Here is a 19,208-nt window from a genome sequence, read left to right as displayed (position 1 = left end):
AACTTGCCATGCATGTTTTAAGAATATGGGAGGAAACCGAATTACCCAGAGGAAACCCACGCAGGAAGGCCGGAGCCAGAATCGTACCTACGACCTCAATATTGTGAGGCCATCCTGCTAACCAGTTGGGCCACCGTGCCGCTTGGACTAAAACCTTTGTGAATAAATTGACGAAAACTAGGGTAAAACTTTTTTTGCGTTTCCGTCGATTAAAACTGGACTAAAACCCTTTTTTTAGTTTTCGTTGACTAAAACTGGACTAAAACTATAACGAATTGGGATGACTAAATGTGATGTAAACAAATCAGCACTTTGTCCAAATGACTTGGACAAAATCTAAAATGCCTGCCAAAAACAACACTGGTCACAACACGCGTCTACAGAAGATTAATTGGCATGGGCGAAATTAATTAGTTTTATTTCATTCATGAGCTTATGTTTTGTTTTGGGTGGCTAAGGCTTAAAATGTGTAAAAATCTTATCCAACCTCAAATATAATTAATTCAATAAATTTATGATGCTACTAAAACATCGAAGCAGCCTCCTCCAGGCTTTACAGACTCAGAAATGGAGGTATGCGTATCGTGTACTCATCCTGTCGTGTCTCGAGATGTTAAAATTGCAGTTAGATAGACGTGTGCTGATTAGACAAGACTTCTAATATATCTGGTGTCACAGGATATTTGTCAGTGAATGTGTATGTCTGGTTTGAGGCTCACTCAGCTTTTTCTTGTGTTGTGGGGTCCAGTTGAGTTGAATTGCGTGTCAGGTATGTTGGCCATCTGACACCCAACTGTCAGGTTTGTGTTTGTGGGGACCCCGTAGAGCCATTTTTATTGTTGACATAAATCATAGCTAATCATCTTTTCCTTCATTATCATATGAAATACAGTTAGGAGTTGTATGTGCCTTTACTATGTTATAATCTTAGAACCTACCAGCCACTACAGGTGTCCGACAAGAAGACTTTTGGCTGTCCTGTGCTCCATTGCGCCCCTGGTGGCGTTCAAAAGACAACCTGTGACTGAAATATCAGTCACAACATATCTCTACTGAAGATTAATTGTCATGCGCTAAAGTAATTGGTTTTGTTTCATTCGTGAACTTGTTAGTTTTTGTTTTGGGTGGCCAAAGCCTAAAATGTGTAAAATTCTGATCCATTTTCTTTTTTTAATTCATTAAATTAATATTCAACTTGTTCATTAGGATGGAGGACAACCGACAATGACTGAATCGGCTGAGGTTGATGCCACCAGAACATCGAAGCAGCCTTCTCAAGTTTTGACAGACTCTGAAAAGGAGGTATGCGTATCATGTGGTCATCCTGTCGTGTCTTGAGATGTTAAAATTACAGTTAGATAGACCTGTGCTGGTTGGACAAGTTTTCTAATATATCTGGACATAAATCGTAGCTAATAATATTTTCCCTCATCATCATATGATATACAGTTATGCCTAGTATATGTCTTTACTATGTTACAATCTAAGAACCTACCAGCCACTACAGTTCTCTCATTGGGAGACTTAAGCTTTCGTCAGGTTGTCGACTGCTGCATTGCCCTCTTATTGGCTTTAAGTACACAACCTGTAACTGAATTATCTGTCAGAACAGAACCTATGTGTCTACAGCAGGTGATTTGGCATGTGGATTCTTCAGATTTTTAGAAAATAGGTAAAATTGTGATCAAAAGTTTAAAATGTCTAAAATTCTGGTATAGTTTGCAATAGTATATCTATTAAATCATTTCAAAACTTCTTAACAAGGATGGAGAACATTGGCTGTGACCGAATTGGTTGAGGTTTAGATTACCAGGACCATTGAGCAGCCTCCTCGGGATCTACAAATTTAGGAATGAAGATATGCATCCCATGTTACAATCCTGTTATGGCCCGAGGTTTTGAAGTTGCAGTTACATATTGGGCTGGGCGATATGGCTGATAAGTACATAGCGATATAAGTATTTCATATGGGTCCATCGATACACATTGAATTCTTTTTTTATATTATTTTATTTATTATCGTTTTTATTTTCCAATATTTTCACTGCCCTGTTAAAAAAACATTTAATGTAGTTTTCCTCCCGGGAGCTTTTTGTTACGGTCAATTAATTTTGTTATTACATTATTTTGTCATATCATTCATCAATATTTTAGTTTTTTTTTTTTTTCAAATAGAATTAAGACCTTTTTCTGTGCAGATTCCTCTGGGGATTAAGTATTTAATGGGTTCTCAATTTTCTCTTGGACTCTGATGCAACCCAGTCTCCTCCCTTGGACAAAAAATATGGGCTGAATCTTCCTTGGAATAACGACACAGATTCTGACGAATCATTGTCAAATCCTGCCCCTGAACTTTGCGCCTCAGACCCAGACCATATTACTATCCCAAGGCTCAGGAGGACCAAAAGTATACAGGTAAACAACCCATATAGATTTCAGGGAATCTTACAAGCAAATTGCATATATTTTATTGGTCTCCTGCCTTCTATCCTTTATATTTCGTTGTTGTTGTTTTTTAGATTAAAAAAACAGGCTGACTTTGGAATGGATAAGCATTATTACTCCAACTCAGATGACAGTGGAGATGAATATATTCCGGATACAAGTGAGGCCTCTGATTCAGACGGAAGTGAATCTTTGAAAATTGTGGACCCTCTCTTGAAGTCTAAGAATGCCTTCAGAGATTTTTCTCCCACACCACGAATCTCAAAAGCCACCTCAACGCAGGTTGTTAATCAAGGGCGTTCACCCGTTCGGAGGAGTAGCAGCACTGGTGTGATTCTTGAATTCTATGGCTCTTCAAATATTTGTGCAGTTTAACACAAATCATCCAAAATAGAATTCAAGCACATCTGTGACAGAAATTCAAATTCAGAAGTCAAAGAGAGAGAACAAAAAAAAAAATCTAATGCTGCGCTTCTTCCGAAGACATATACTGTAAACATTAAATGTATGTTAGGACAATCTTGAAAAAAGTATTAGAACACCCTTTACTTTTATTTCTTGTTAATTTTATTAACCAAAATATGTCCATTTTTATTACAGATTAATGAATACAAAATTAAAACTCTAATCAGCTACTTTTTAATCGTTATATTTGTATAAACAAATGTTATACATCTGTGTGTTAACTTATACAAGAAATGACGGAAAAGCAAGGGTGGTTTAGTATTTTTTTATCGTATATAGTCTGTATAATATCTTTAACCTATGCTGATGCTGTTTAATACTGATTTAAATAATAATAATAATGTCATAATCTGTTGGTTTTACATGAACAAAACCTTTCAAGCACTTTTTAAAATTCTAAATACTACCTCTTGTCAGTAAGTTGGTTCACAGCACTGCCTTGGAGTGAAAGTGTGTAGTGCTGAGACAGTCGGTATGTGCTGAGTCGTCTGACGTTTGTGTGACTGGTACCCAGGAAGGTAGCAAAACCAGGCAGTGTGTATGTCGTACCCAGGAAGGCAGAGAAACCAAGCAATATGTATGTGGTACCCACGAAGGCAGAGAAACTAAGCAGTGTGTATGTGGTACCCGGGAAGGTAGCAAAACCAGGGAGTGTGCATAGATACAGACCCCAAAAGTGATTAAAACCAAATAAAGTCCCCAGAAGATCATCTGTAGTCAGGTGAAGGACCCTGTACTTTGTTCAACTCATTTACTCCCTTAGACGTACAAAGACGTCTTTTAATGCAATGGCGCCCTCTACCAAAGACGTATAAGTACGTTTCCTGTCTTTTTTACGTCATAGTGTACATAAGGGTCTGATGCAACCTCTGACTGAGAATCAGCCTTGTCCGCATTGTGAATCATGTAAAAATCACCCAGCAGGGGGCAGAGGTGCAAAAGATCCGCCTTGAATCTGCGCCAGAGGTACAAATGGGGGGCGGGATCCTGGGGTAGACTTATAAGTGTGGAGAGCAGCGTGGGTAGCAGCAGCATCGGCAGCACTAGCAGCAGTCGCATTAGTAGCGTTAGCAATGAAATCCTCCAAGCAAATGACGATCGAGGAATGCGTTTTTGTAAAAAAAAGCTTCCTAAAAGCATCAAGGCGATGGAGACGCTTTGGTTGAGAGGATGACGCTTCGTCGTCGTCACAACAAACAGGCGTCTAAAGAGGGTGCGCGTGCCTTGCGGCCTGCATCGCCTGCCTTCGGACAATAGCCAAAGCAGCTGAGAGTCCTCACCAGATCCCCCCGAACGAGGAGGTAAGCGCTCGCAAGTTACCATTGAACATGTGGTTTTACCCCTCATGCTTTTATTGTACATATCATGCATCTTGCGGGCAGAAAATGTCGCATAAATGTGCAGTTAGACGCGAGCGTATCTCCTCCCCGACGAGGAAACAACAATACTGAATGGTGTGGTAATCATGCATACTTTCTAAAATTCACAGATTGTGCATCCCGCGGCAAGAAAGTTCCTCCTCGTCTTGTTGGTGTAAAGAAAGGTAAATTATAATATGAAACTTCACACGCCAGCAATAAAATGCAGCAATAAATATATATTTCCAATTGTTTATATTTCTGTAATTTACAGGTTGTGCATCAGGAAGCAGTGGTTCCGGATGGCGTCACACTGGATGGCAACCGAGGAAAATCGACTTTACAGCAACCCCTGGACCACTGAATGCCGCTGCCCATTTGGAGTCTGAGGAGCCAGCTGATTTCCTGCAGCTGTTTCTCACGGATGAGCTTCTGCAGCACATCGCGGATGCCAGCAATCACTTCCCAGACAATTATTTTCACACAAACCCCAGTGGACAAACACAAGCTCGCCTATTTTCCACGGACCAGCAAAGCCAGACCACAACGAAAGTGTCGGGTCTGTTTGCGCAAAGGCAAACGGAGTGAAACAAGAATGTGGTGTGAACTATGTTGTGTGCCCTTGCATCAAGGCAACTGTTTTATTTTATATCACACAAAAAAAAAGTATGTATGACACTGATGTATTTCATTTTTGTACATAGTTCAACAGTTCAGTCGTTTAGTGTTATGTGCAAATAAATTTATTTTATCAAAAACATTTTTTGTGCTTTTTTTTGTTATTTTATAGAAGGCATGCATTATTTAGATGTTAGAGGTGTCATAAAAGCCATAAATAATAGTGTCAAAATTCAAATTATGGTCAAAATGCATCAGTTTACAAAAAGCTCATTTTCTCAGTTTTTTCCCCAGGGATTGGAGTTTTCATGAAATTTAGCTATTTTCAAATGCCGATTGCTCAAGAATGGAAAAAGATAGGAACAAACATTTTTTTCTGTTGAAAGAAGAGAGTCTCATCTTTCTTCGGGTGTGCTCCATGTCTATATAGCATTAGAATACTATATTCTGTGGGCCTTGCAATATTAGTCAAAACCCAGGAAAACGCTGGGATTGAGCGGGTTGCTCCAGTGAAAATGGCTGGTATTTAATGAGTTAAGACTGGTTAGGACATCCGGCTCGCAGTCCCAAGGTGCAGGGTTCGATCCCGGGACCCAGCTTTCCTGTGTGGAGGTTGCATTTGTGAGTGAGTTTGAGCGCAGATGGTTGTTCGTCTTTGCGTGCCCTGCGATTGGCTGGCAACCACTTCAGGGTGTGCCCCGCCTACTGTCCGTTGACAGCTGGGTAGGCTCCAGCACACTATCCTTGTGAGAATAAGCGGATTGGATATTACATGTATGTGTTTATGCCCTAGGCCAGGCGAGGGCAAACTACGGCCCGGGGGCCACATGCGGCCCGTTAAGTTTTAATCCGGGCCGCCGAACTTGAAAAAAATTCAATGAATAAACCTTGTTAATGTTTTATTTTCTAAACACTGTGGTTTTCAAAGACAAATATTATTGTTGGAATGCTTTTATTCACTTTCATTTAAAATTAAATGTATTTTTTTTCTCAGATGAGGTGAGGTTTCCAAAACACTCCATCCATCTGCTCCTGGTCCGGCCCCTCTGTCATATTTTAGAACCCATTGTGGTCCTCCAATCAAAAAGTTTGCCCGCCCCTGCCCTAGGCTTTGTGTCTTTGCTTGGTTGACTGTGTAATGAGTGTATGAATGCATTTCTTTCTACCAGACACCTTGGACTTCCCATGGCAGATTAATAATCTATTTTATCTATCCATCAGGGTCACGAATGTCATTTGATGAGTAGAGAATTTAGAGTCTCCAATTAACCTAATATACATGGATTTGCGCATGGAAACCTGAGAAAAAGCCCTTAGTCCTACTTTTCCATCTGAACCACTTTATCCTCACGAGGGTCACAGCCGTGACATCCCAGCTGACTTCAGAAAGTAAGTGGGCGACGACTCATGATCTCTTGGTTGAATAATATTGTTAGGGGCTCAAAATGGCCCTCTACAATAAAATGGCAGAAGAATATTACATGCTCTCTGGCAGAAGAATATTGCGTTTTTTTTGTTTTGTCCAATTAACTTAAATAAAACTTGGGAAAATTTAATGATTACATGTAAACCAGCTGGTCTTCCCCATACCAAGCCCTGGCTAAAACTGACTGAAAAATGCATGATGTGTGCCTTTTAAACTCCTCGGCCCATCCACTATGCCAGGGATGGGCAAACTTTTTGATTGGGAGGGGGGGGGCACAATGAGTCCTAAAATACATTTAATTTTAAACGAAAGTGAACAAAAGCATTACAACAATATATATGTCTTTGAAAAACCACAGTATTTAGAAAATAAACCATTAACAAGGCTTATTCATTTAATTTTTTTCAAGTTTGGGGGGCTGGATTGAAACGTTTAACGGGCCACAAGTGGCCCCCGGGCCGTAGTTTGCCCAAGTGCCCTAAGCCAATTGATTCTAAAAAATAACAGTTTTCTTCATCAAAACAACATTTTATGATCAACATAAATGTTAGTGAGTACATAAAGGTATACTCATTCGATCTATCATAACCCCATGCACTTAGACTGTACAAAAAAAAGAAAATTTTTATTTTAAAACCTAGTATTTCGCCATGACGTCACACGCTAGCGTCAAGTGCTTGGCGCTAAAAACCCGGAAGTAACAGCGGCGCTCGGTTTGAAAGTGGAGAGTTGTGCATGGTAGGCGAATTCGGGAGAAATGTTTGTTGAACACGAGGACTGTGGCGTAGAAGATGGTTTAACAGCGATCTAGTGCGCACCCAACCGTGATGGCTGACCAACGAAATAAATGCGGACCGACGGAGTGGACTGACAGGACGTGGAAAACAGGTGTGTGGCATGTGTGCGTGTGCACGAATGTGGGAGCGCGTTCACTATGGTGGCAGCGATCGCAAAGCAGCAGCACCACTCCTTGACAAAAGTATTGTACTTTCTCTGATGTTTTGGGTTTGCTCTGCTTTGGGGTTTGTAGTTCTGGCCACGCAAAAGTAACAAAGCAAGTTCTTGGATGTCTGCTTTTTTCTTGAACTGTTAATTGGTTAACATCGTGGCTCTTATTTTTATCTAATGTATGGAGTTTGGTGGCTATCTATATGCACAACTATATTAGTTGCACTTGAAATTGCATACAGAAAATTAGTATAAATAGGTTACGCTATAAAGTATAACAATATTAACAATCGTTATTGTTGTTACTGTTTATTTATTTTATTTTGCAATAACTGTGCTCCAAGCTTAGCTGTTGTGCCAGCTGCCAAGTAAAAATATGTAATCTCACTCAATAATAGGAATAAATACTTAACTAACATCTCAATTTTTCGGGTTGGGCTGTGGGGGGGGGGAGGGTGGCTGCCTGACATAAAGCAGACTGTCCTGCACATGCGCAGACCAGCCGAGTGTGTGAAGTGTGCGTAAGTGCAGTACCGGGACCGACCACTAGACAGCGATCCTGAGTAATTTTTCCGCACACACATTTCTAGCACACTCGTCTTGTTTTTGTGACCTTCCTGGGAAGCCCTGAAACTTTGACAGGACCTCCCCCTGAGCTTCTTATCACTGAATTCAATGCTCTTTTTTGTGGGGCCCAGATTTTTGGTCCCCACAAAAATTTTGGTCCCCTACAGTGGGTGTGCTGTCCGATGTTGGTCCCCAACATGTAGCTTATACAAACACACACACACACCCCTACTTGTTTTTGTGACATTGTTGGGCCACCTGAGCAAAACTCACATTGTGGGAACCACCCTTTCTAGTGGTTGTACAGCTCTGAAAAAAATCAGGCAGTGTCCAGGAATTTAGTTAAACACAAAAACCACTTCAAATTACCAATTAATGACCTGGAGGTCAAATGAGTGACTCAAGTGCATGTAATTCAGTCACTGTAGCCCAAAGATTCTCTGGGCCAGTGGATGAACCATTATTCGTCTTGGACAGCATTGAAGCAGGCCGTAGCCTGGTTTCTAAAGCTGAAAGACTTACTGACAGAGTAAAGGAAAATAGAAAGGAGTTAATCACATTAGGTGAAGAAGGCAAGATGAATTTATTCAAGAGAACTGTCAAAGGAAAGTATTTGACCTGCGACGACTTGGATAAAGCAGAAAGAGAACTTGTGAAATACTGTCAAAGGCGAAGTTTCAAAAAAGATTTAGCCATATTTGAAAAACAAAAAAGGGTGAAGAAAAGTAGCCCACTTTACAAGTTCAATATAGTACTTCAAGATGGTGTCATGAGGGTTGGTGGACAGTTGAGCCACGCAGCCATGCCTGAAACAGCAAAACAGCAAGCCATCTTGCCAAGGATTCACATAACACAAAGCTAGTCCTGAGATACATTCATGAGATTACAGCTCACGCTGGAAGGAACCACATGATGGCTAATCTGCATCAACAGTTTTGGATACCTCGAGCTGCTAGAGTCATCAGAAGAGTGCTACCTGACGATCCGCCTTTCAAGAGAATTGGCGTTGATTATTTTGGTCCATTCTAAGTAAGTAGGGTTAGAGGACAAGTAAAGAGATACGGCGTGATTTTTACATGTCTCGCTGTACGAGCCGTACATCTGGAAATTGCATCTTCACGTGACACAGATGCTTGTCTCAACGCAATCCGAAGATTTCTTGTCAGAAGAGGACAAGTGAGAGAGATGTATTCTGATAACGGAACCAACTTTAGATCAGCTGACAGTGAAATGAAGAAATCAATCAAAGAATGGAACACTAAGTAAATCGAGAAACACTTGCTGCAAAAAGGTATTCAGTGGCATAGCAATCCCCCAGCAGGTTCCCACCACGGAGGAAGCTGTGAGCGACTTATTTGGTCTGTGAGAAAAATCCTGAATGTCACTGTAAAAGAACAAATTTCGGGTGAAGAAAGTCAATATACCTTGCTTGGTGAGGCTGAAGCAGTTATAAACAGCAGGCCTATCACAAGGACATCTTCCGACCTCAACGACTTGGAAGCACTCACACCCAACACTCTGTTGTGGCTGAAGGTCAAACCTGAGTTACCTCCTGGAGTCTTCTGTAAAGACGACCAATACGCCCCAATACGTACCTCTGGGAATGAGCTGGTCAGCTCTTTAAAGAGTATTATGTAAGTTGAAATACATTAATCCATTTTTCTTTTTTGGACCATCTTTAACTGTGTAGTGTGTAATGTCTAAAATACAAAATGATCTGATTTTAGGGTGCAGTTGACGACTGTGGCACAGGTCCTCGCTCTACAAGTGCTAATAGTCTTCGGCAAAGAGAAAAATCTGCCATAAGGTACAGAAAACATTGGCATCAGAGTAAATGGATGCATGTTTTTGCAATGTGCGAGGAAACTGGCGAACTCAGAGAAAACTACGCAGGCTTGGGAGAACATGCAAACTCTACACAGGAAGGCCGGAGCCGGAATCGATCCCACAACCTCTGCATTGTGAGACCATCGTGCTCACAAGTCGCCCACCGTGGTGGCCGTCCATTATGAATGCCATCCCACCATCCATTATCTGTACGGCTTCTCCTCACAAGGGTTGCGGGGGGTGCTGGAGCCTATCCCAGCTATCTTGGGGCAGTAGGTGGGGTACACCCTAAACTGGTTGCCAGCCAATCGCAGGTCACACAAAGACAAACAACCATCCGCGCTCACACTCACACCAATTTAGGGTGTCCAAACAACCTGCCATGCATGTGTTTGGAATGTGGGAGGAAACCGGAGAACCCACGCAGGCGTGTGGGAAACATGCAAACTCCAAACAGGAAAGCCGGAATCAATCCCGCGACCTCTGCATTGTGAGACCATCGTGCTAACAAGTCGCCCACCATGCATCCCTGCTAAATAAATGATTAATTTTTACATTTTAGTATTTGTAAGCGATCTTGTGTTCATGACAGCATTTTCAACAGTGTGGGTGTTTGTATGAAAGCATTTCACTCGTGTATGGGCATGAGCATGTTTCAGTTGTATTTATGAATAACAATAATTTCACAATTGTGCCTGAGCGCCTTTCACTGGTGTGTATGAGAATGTTTCACCTATGTGTATGAGCGCATTTGACGAGTGTATGAGCAACAACTATTTCACTAGTGTGTATGAGAGCGTTTCACTCGTATGTATGATAGCGTTTCATAAGTATGCATGAGCAACAACAATTTCACTGGTGTGTAAGAGTGCATTTCAGAAGTGTGAAGCGATTCCTGACTTTTGTCCCCAACGGCACCTCATACTCCCCATCTCCCGCTCACTTCTCCTGACCCCATGAGCCATCCCCGTTGCTACTACATGGAGATTTGATGTGTTTTTTTGTTTTTTTTGTTATTAGCTTCTTCAACATCTCTTCTGATTCTCATCTCTTCTCTGGCGCTCGTCTCCGCCTGTCTGATTTGAAGTCGACCTCAGAATTTGCACTATTTTGACATGACTTCTGTGGTAATCACTACTGACATATTGTGTCATTTGCTCAATAATACATTAAAATTATAATAAATAATAAAAATGGGTCCGGTGCCGAGCTCTGGCTTCATATCTTTAAAAGTGGTCTTCTCAAATCTGTTACTAATGGCCTCTAAATCGGTTGTGGTAGAGAAGGGGCAAATTAGACCTTATGGCATCTTAATTTGGTCAAGTCTTGTACCCATTTTCAAGGCCAGCGACTATTGCTTTAGCTATATACAAGAAAAGGATTACTCTGAATATACACAACAACAAATCCCAGATGTCCATCCCAAATGTTGTTTCAAAATAATCCAGTTCAGATGATAAACAAATGTATTGGTATGTTGAGGTCATTATTTCAAATCAAAATATACACTTCTTTTTCAGACAATGGGGAGGATCGAAGAAGTGGAAAAGTTGCAGGAGTAACTTCAAAACAATGCAAAGAGACAGAATCTGGAAGAATGTCAAGTTTGTCCATGTTTATATTTCTGGAATTTAGTGGGCGTGCATCTCGAAATGTTTGGGGATGGTTCGGGCTGCCAGACAAGACTTTCACTGCGAGCGCTGGACCACTGGATGCTGCGGCAAACAGCGGACTTCTTGCAGCTATTTATTACCAACAAGCTACTCCTGCACATCAATGATGCGGATGGCACAGACTGCTTTGCAGACAATTATTTTGAGGCAAAACCAAGAGGTCTGTAAGCACTCTGAAAACAAAGTAAAATATTTGACACCCACGGCAAAGAAAGCCATGCTACAGCATAGGGCTGGGCGATAAACCGAAAATTTACCGTTACCGAAATTTATTACAATGACCGAAATCATTTTGCCCATGTCGGAAAATTCGATGAATAAAAAAAGAAAAGCCTTTTGTCTGCGGCAATGTTCATGCCCCTTTAAGACCGCTACAGCGCCTCTAGTCATGTGACTCCACCCGTCTGTCGCTCTCGTTGCTGGCGATTCAAATCCAGAAGCTTTCTCACCACCCACAACACAACCATGCTGTGCTGAAAGTTCAAAGTGAGAAGCAAGGTTCGACAAGTGACAACAGCCCATGAACGGAGGCGACACCATACGAGAGAACGTCTCAGAGGTGGACGCGATAGCCTAGCACATAGCTAAAGATAAAGCTCGTCTAGTTACGTGGCGCGCACAGGATTTAAACGCTTCATGAAAGCCGTATTTCCCGATATGGACTACATCGGGCCGGGAGCTTAGACATGTCAAGCATTTTGCATCTACATCCGACTTGTGGTCGGGTCGCAACATGGATCCCTGATTGAGCCTAACTGTGCATTCCATAGATGACAAGTGGCGACTGCGCAGCAGAGTACTCGAGACGGCACATTTTCCCCGATAATACCCACTTGTTTATTTGGCTTGCATTGACATTTTCTTTCATTTTATTTCGCGTTTTTTTATTTGCCATTATTTACATCATGAGAGCATCTTGGCGCAATCTATTTGCAGAAAAAGATTTCGCAAGAGGTACCCTTTTTCTTTGTGACATTGTTCAAGTCATGCAAAGCAAGCTCAGGGTTCGCGGTTAACCGCTTCCCGATTGCCCGGGGCAAGTGAAATTTGGCCACGGGCAAGGTAAAATTATGGGCAACTTGCCCGACCGGGCAAGCATTTTTTAAAGCAGCCAAATATCTTTAATTTTGACGAAAACGGTGGTGTGATCTGTTTGTGTGCACTGTATGGTGATGGTTTAACCCAGACAACCCCTTATGTTTTGGTATGGTCCATTGGCCTTATCGGGGGTAATGGGCGGGCGCTACGGGGATCAGTTAGTTCAGTGAATGTCGAGTTAAAGTGGACGTCAATAAATCCCGCAGTATTGGAACTCGCTGTCGTAGCATCCTCATTTGAAGTTTGAAAAACACAACAAAAACCTACGATATTTTGGCCGAAAATTGACAGCCGGAAGTTTTCTTACCTTCTGCGCATGTTTACGAGTGGCGACGAGTTCGTTCAAATCCGAACATTTCGGATTCCTCTGACATGACTAAAATAGCTCGAATATTTTTAAGTAGACAATTCAGTTGTGAGTAAGGAAGGGAGTAATATTTGATTATTGGCTGTTAATTCATTAGCTCCATGATGTGACCTGACATAGTGTCAGTGACTGTGTTCTGTTTATGCTATGAAACTTATGGAGGCAGCACCACAGGCACTGGTCTTAAAGGAATACACAAATTTGCCACACTCATAATTTACTCATGTGATTCCTCAATTAATACGCTCTCCTGGACTTAAAATTGATCATCTGGATTGCTGTAATATCATTTTCCCAATTTAACATGCAGATTTGTTAATTATTAAAACTACAATTAACATTTTCAATAACTGCACAGGATGATACATTTGCTCTTGTGAGTAGGGTTTCATGGTTGATGATGAAAACAAGATTAATTTATGCTTATCAGATTATATGTTTATTTACATTTGTGGCGCACATTTTACAACCATAAACATTTTATTCTTAGAGAAAAAAAATTGTCACTTGCCCAAGTCGGGCAAGTAATTTGGCCACTCGGGCAAGGCAAATTTTAGTGGCACTTGCCCTATGGGCAAGCAGTTTTTAAAGTTAACCGCGAACCCTGCAAGCTATTTGGAATGTTCATACAAATGATTTTTGTACTTTTATTTTTCATTGAAAGTAAAGTGTACCAGTTGGTCAATAAAAAAAACAGTCAATATGCAATTCCTGCATTTATTTTGATTTTAGTCCACGTGGGAATTTATTGTGCATTTATCGTTATTGAGGTAAAATTGCTCGATTTCTCGCGATATTGATTTGAGGTCATATCGCCCAGCCCTTCTACAGCATGTATACAGTGTGAGACGTGTTGTGTTCACTTGCTCCAAGGCAATTGTTTTTAAGTGTATACCACATACCCAACGAATTGTGTAATTTGTATGGCGGGGTGTACACATGCGTTGCAAAAACACATGCACACACTGTCACTCACGCACTTCCGTATATAGTTTATTTCAGCACCTTTTGTCATGCTGTTTTTATTTTATAGAAGGAAAGCATTATTTTGATGTCTGAGCTGTCACGAAAGAAAAAATATAACTGTTGAAGTCAAGTCAAGCTTGTGCTTGAAATGTTTGTTCTTAGTTTCTCAGTTTTTCGTGAGCAATGGGAATTCAGTTATATTCAAACGCTGTCAGGTAAAGGCTCCATATTTTTATAGCATTATAGCACACTATTCTGTGGGCGCTAGAATTGAAGGGTTTGCGTTAGTAAAAATAGGTGGGATTAAATGAGCTGAAGTGTATCTCTTGAGTGCTCCTTAAATATTTGCCTGTGTTGGTATATTTTATTTTGGTCGTGTCATGTTTATTCTTACGCTGAAAGAGACATGAGGTGTTCGAAAAAAATAAATGATTTTTTTTTTCCCGGTCAAAACTACCAATGGTGTCTGGTTTTTTTCCCTCCGTGAAATGTACGAGTTATCACTTTGACGCACATGATGTCACGTGGCTGGAGGACTGGAAACTTGCACGAACAACATTTACGTTGAAATGTAACAATGACACATATATCGACATCTAACAAACATGCATGGGCATCTAACATTGACACTTACATTGACGTCTATAACATAAACCATTACAATCACATCTAACAAACACGGACATCTAACAGACACATCGACATCCATCATAAACATTTACATAGACATCGACATCTAACCAACCTCTACATAGACATCTTACACACATCGACATCTAACAAACATTTACATAGACATCTAACATAAACACATCTAATATAGACACATAGATTGACATCTAACATCGACACATTGAGATCTAACATAGACATACATTGACATCTAACATAAGACTGTTACATCGACAACTAACATCGACACAAGGCTTTGTCAAATGACACGTCATGACGACATATACAGAGACACAAGGCACAACAGCATATTTTTGGTACAAATTGAACCCGATATGTTAGCTACCTCGTTCGACTTAAAGGGTTAGCGAACTTGTTATGGTGGTTGAGGCGTGGTGGCTACCCAGCTCGTGTAGTGTATATTAAACTTAAGTTAATAATTTATGACCAGTAAACACGGATGTTGTAACGCAAAACAATGTTCAAATGTTAGTTTTTTTTCAACACATTTCATGAGAAAAAGCTCTACTTGTCTGTGAGAAATGTATGTTGTAGACCCATTATATAACACAATATTACACAATTTTACATTGGAATTTCATTTAATAAAACATTGACAATTATCTTTACAAACACTGTGTATGATTCATCTTTTCATTTGTTGTTCAATGAGCAAAACAGTGGCGATCAAAACAGTGCAAATTAAATGACATTTTATAGGTATCTGGTTGCAATACAGTGAACCCTCGCTACTTCGCGGTTCACCTTTCGCGGGTTCAGTGCTTCGCGGGTCTAAAAAATATTCGGGGGCATTGTAGTTTCGCCGAGCGGCACGACGGGGCGCTGGAGTGGTTAGACGGCCGGCGTCCGCCGAAGAAGAACGTGGGCGAAGAGGAGAGTGGACAAAGAAGAGCACGTTCCCCCGGGCACGATTTGGGGCGACGTTTCGCGCGGTTCGGACCGTACCAGAGCTCCGGCCAGCGTGCGTGGCAGTTAAGCCGAAGAGGAACAACTTCCGCCCGGGCACTAGCGGGGCGACATTTCGCTCCGTTCGGGACCGTGCGAGAGCTCCGGAGGAGACCGGCCGGCGTGCGTGGTTGTTAAGCCGAAGAGGAACACCTTCCGCCCGGGCATGAGCGGAGCGCGAGGCTGTCAGTTATGAATGAATAAATGAATAAATAAATGAAGAATGCCAGGGCACACCGGACGGCGTACCAGCAGGTAAAAGTCGAAGTAATTAAATAAATACAAAAAGAAGTAATTGAATAAATACAAAAATAATGGCTGGGGAATAAAAAAATGTTTTAATAATTTTTTTTTTTTGTTATAACATGAATTTCACCCTCTCTCTCTCTACCCGTATATATATATATATATATATATATATATTATTATTTTATTTATTTATTTTTTTAAGCATTTTTGAAGGTGCGCCGCTACTTCGCACTTTTTTTTTAAAGCATTTTTGAAGGTGCGCCGCTACTTCGCACTTTTTTTTTTTTAAGCATTTTTGAAGGTGCGCCGCTACTTCGCGGATTTTCAGTTTTCGCGGGTGGTCTCGGTCCCCATTAACCGCGATAACCGAGGGTTCACTGTAGTAAGTTACATTCTAATTTACATTGACAGGTAATGGAAATGACTACTGGTAACCTCAATTGAACTGTATTTCAGTCAGAATGCCTCAAACATCATAAAAAAATAAAACGTTGAGTATTATTTCTCCTTCAAAATGTCAGAAGAAATACTCTATAATGGCCTGACGACATTAACATAGCTTATAGTATATAGCAGGGGTGGGAAAACTTTTTTATTGGCGGGCCACAATGGGTTCTAAAATTTGACAGAGGGGCTGGACCAGGAGCAGATGGATGGAGTGTTTTGGTAACCTCATCTCATCTGAGAAAAAAAATACATTTAATTTTAAATGAAAGTGAACAAAAGCTTGTCTTTGAAAAACCACACTATTTTGAAAATAAAACATTAACAAGGTTTTTTTTTTTTTTTTTCAAATTCGGCGGGCCGGATTAAAACGTTTAACGGGCCGCATGTGGCCCCCGGGCCGTAGTTTTCTCACGCCGGTATATAGCATAGCGGCATAGGTTCCCTCGTCAACATCAAGTGAGTTACCCTCTTACCAAGACCAAAATACGGGGCTCTCCATCTCCCGGTCACTTCTCCAGACCCCAACAGTCACCCTCGTTGCGAGAACTTGGAGATTCGATGTTTATTTTTTTTCCGCTTCTTCAACTTCGTGTCTGATTCTTTTCTCTTCTCTGGCTCCAGGATTCCGCTGTCAATCAGATGACGATTGAGGCGGGACTTCCGGTTCAAAGTCACCCTCAGAGTTTGCAACCATTTGAGATGGCTTCTGTGGTAATAACAACTGTCATAGGTGCAATTTGCTCTATAAAGCATTAAAAAAAAAAAAAAATAATAAATTACAAAAAATAGTCAAGTACAGCACTCGTCTCATAAACTAGGTAAGAATTTAGCGTTACTAACGTTGCTACACTATAAAGAGTGTTTTACTGACTAGCTAAACCCAGTTTGCTTAAACTGATCGTACACTGGACGAAATCTTACCGTTGTCTTTTTACAAATGGATTATGAAATTGTTGCAGAAATTGTTTTGCTGTGACGGAGGGCAAGTTTTATAAGGTTCGTTCATCGGGAAGGTTTTATATTAGACGAGGATGGTCTTGTTCTTCGGATTTTTTTTTTATTTATAAAAGGCCGAGCATTTGTATTTGCGCTCAGACTGTGTTGCACAGTGCACACGAACCAAAAGCTCTAAAGAAAACACAATACCCGATCCAAACGGAGGGACGTGTTATCTTTATCTTCCACACCGCCTATCTTGTACTGGCTTGCGGGGAGGTGCTGCCGCCTATCCCGTCTGACTTTGGGCGAAATGCGGGAGGGACGACCTGAACAGAGAAATACAAAAAGAAGCAGTACAGCGTCAGTGTAACTCCTTACGGGATAATATCCTCGTCGCATAAACAAGGTAAGAATTTCACGGTATGCATTTTGGTGAACTATAAAGCGTGCTTTACTGACTGGAGCGACGTCGAGTTAGCCTAAATGTATCGTGCATTGGACTAAATCTAGCAAGTTAGAATTATACGATTTGTTCTTCGGGAAGGTTTTATATTAGAGGAGGAATTAAGATCTTGCCCTTCGGACATTTTTTGTGATAAAAGGCCGAGCATTTGCATTTGCGCACAGTATTAGTCCACGAAACAAGAAATACCCATGTACAAATAACTTGCAATTATAATAGTTGGAGCTGTAACAAAGTGTTTTTCATACGGTGTTGTATAAATTAGCAGGAAATTAGAACACAAATTAAAACACGTACAGTAGATACAAGAAGAACAACGACAGTCACATGTTGAGTCGAAAGCTAAAGAATAAAAATGTGTCTTCAAAACGTTTTAAAAGTGGACAGAGAGGGGGCTTGCCTAACATTCAATGGAGAGTCAGGGAATGGACTCCGAGTGCAAGTTTCAGGCCATCTATCTCAAGAAAGAGCTTCTGATGCACCTCAAACGGGTACTGCAAATTTAGTAAGTTCAGCGCATAGTTAATTCCCATGAGCAGGAGACTGGCAACATTTCCACAACCTCATTTTCTTAAGCAACAATGGAAACAGAGGCATGGGATGTGTCTTCTTGTCCCTCACTTGCTTGGAAGACATAGAGTACGTGTGTCAAACTCAAGGCCCGGGGCCAGATCTGGCCCACAACCTAATTTTATGTTGCCCGCAAAGGGCAAATCATCTGCATCAACTTTCTGTTTCTAGCATATTTTCTTCACAACAACACTGAGATATGAGATATTGCCAATTATTTGTTACCAATCCTCCCCTTTTAAAATAAATTGAAAAATTGTTGAACAATTACTTACTAGCTTCTGATTTCAAAACTGGCTTTCCAATCAATTTATATGGGTTCACAGTCCCTCTGAGGGAAACCACAACTACGATGTGGCCCGTCCATAAAAATGAGTTTGACACCCCTGACATAGACCTTCAGTATTTGCTTGGCCTGGTCCTCTTTTGCTTGTTCTCTGCTGACTTCCTGAAAGAGCATATACATCCATGGTTAGGTGCATAATGTCCCAAATTTGTGTTTGCTTTTTATAGTTCTGAATATCGCTGTCTTCAGGCAGTATCCAAGAAGCTCCAGAATCTTCACCTTGCAGGAGACTTCCAATGGCACGTTTTTGCAATCATTAACACTGCATCATCCAAAGAGAGCAAACCATTTTCAACATTTGAGATTGGTCAGTAATATTTACAAGTAACACCCACTCGTGTGGATTGACCAATAGATTAGATCTAGAAAAACATGAAATTACTCAAATTATGACAACATGTTTCAGCCGGACACCAGTGATATGTGACAGTATTTGCAATCTGCATTACATGTTTATAACAGCATATATGAGAATCAAAAAATAAATAAAAAGGGCAATGAAAACGGAAATTAAAATAGAAACCTCAACCTCAAGGATAGGATTTTTGTAGAAATCTCAAAATCGAAACTTTGGACCTTCTGATTTATTTTGTCAATTACCCGAAAGTAACCTTTGCCAAATGCCAACCCTTTAGCCAGAGCAGGTCACATACTGGCAGCAATTAATTTATTTGAATATTGTGACAAATAAAAATGTTTGCTGCACAGTCTATGAGTTAATTGCAGCTTTAAAAACGTAATACTGTTGTAATTTACCTGGTAGTCCGTGATGAGTTCCTCTGCAGACTGTCCGAGGAA

This window comes from Idiotropiscis lumnitzeri, unplaced genomic scaffold (assembly GCF_059441095.1).
Source record: "Idiotropiscis lumnitzeri isolate Australia: NSW breed Sydney's pygmy pipehorse unplaced genomic scaffold, RoL_Ilum_1.0 HiC_scaffold_82, whole genome shotgun sequence".
In the NCBI taxonomy this organism is placed as follows: Eukaryota; Metazoa; Chordata; class Actinopteri; order Syngnathiformes; family Syngnathidae; genus Idiotropiscis; species Idiotropiscis lumnitzeri.
This window is presented reverse-complemented; position numbering follows the sequence as displayed.